Source organism: Arachis ipaensis, chromosome B04 (assembly GCF_000816755.2).
Source record: "Arachis ipaensis cultivar K30076 chromosome B04, Araip1.1, whole genome shotgun sequence".
NCBI classification, from domain to species: Eukaryota; Viridiplantae; Streptophyta; class Magnoliopsida; order Fabales; family Fabaceae; genus Arachis; species Arachis ipaensis.
The window spans coordinates 98,890,405-98,891,977 of NC_029788.2; positions in this window are offsets into that span (position 1 = coordinate 98,890,405).

A 1,573-nucleotide genomic window follows, 5' to 3' on the forward strand; every position below is an offset into this window, starting at 1 on the left:
GGATGGGTTAGAGTGGATTTGGAACTTCTAGTGGAGGCGAGACTTATACCAATGGGAGTTGGAATTAGTGAATCAATTGGATGATACTTTAAGGCCGATAAAGCTAGCAAATGATAGAGATGATAGAGTTGTGTAGAAGTTTGACAGGGAAGAAATTTTTCTACTAACTCTTTTGTGCAGGTACTGCAGTCAGAGACGCTTTAGGAGGATGTAATGAGTTATAGTTTTACCAAAACTATATGGAAAAGCTTGGTTCCGCCAAGAGTGGAGTTATTCATTTGGTTTGTTTTGATAGATAGAGTAAATACTAAAGAAAGATTGTATAGGCTAGGAATCATTCATCAGGGTGATAACATAAGTGTATTGTGTAAAAAAGATGTTAAATATATTCACCATTTGTTTCTTGATTGTGATTTTACTTGGCATGTGTGGTGTGCATGACTATCTAATTTTGGGAGATTGTGGTCTGTTCCTGATTCACTAAAGGAATATTTTAAGAGTTGGACAGATATTTTTACTAGGAAGGAGGAGTGTAAGAAGTGGCCAATATGTTTCATTTCCATTATTTGAAATGTCTGGTTAGAAAGAAACGAACGGATCTTTCATAACAAGGAAGCAGGTGTAGAAGAAGTGTTTCATAGATCAGTTACCAGTTATAAAACGTGGAGTAGTGTGGATCACTTTTGTTATTAATGGCAATACCAGAGATGACATTGGGGGATACATTTTATTTTATGTTACATTGGGTGTTGTTTTTTGTGGTTTTGTTCTCCTTTTCGCTCCACTTTATTGTGTTGAACTCATTTGTTAAAAGAAAAAAACCTTAAAAATGATACAACATTATTAATCATTTTACTAATTGTTTCACATATATTACATATATTATATATTATATGTTAAAATTACATATATACCGCGGCGCGTATTCCCTAAATCTAACTCCACTCGCCCAAGACCGCATCTCGCCAAAAATCCATCTCGTACCAAGTCGAAGGGGCGAGGTAGATGCCCACAAATTTGGATAGTGTTGTCATTTTTACTGTCGTTCACCGTTTTTTGAGCTCCTCGATCATCTCCTTCTCTCATCGACCTCTCCTCCAATTTATTGTTTTCTCTCGATTTTCGTCACATCTCATTCAGTTCACCGCTATTTTTTGGGCTTTGTAATCTTCTGTCGTTGATATCTTCTTTTAGTATTGCTTTCTACTGTAATTCTTGTTTGTTATATTATTTTTGTAAATAGAATATAAACAATTATTTCTATAATAATAATACCAAATTATTTAACATTTTTGTTCATTTATTTGATTTGTTAATCGATAAAAATATTAAAGTAAGAATAATGGATAAAGATAATGCTATATTTCCCTTAACTTATGTTACAAAATTCTTTATTTTATGACAAGAGATTTAAATAGAGTTTTGTTCTTTATAAAATAGTTGTTTTGTACTTTAATCTATATAATTTTTTTTTCAGTTTTGATATAACAAAATAAGAAAAAAATCTATTTTAATACTTATTTATTCTATTAAAATTTACCAGCAGAAAGATTTTTATAAGATTGTCTTATTT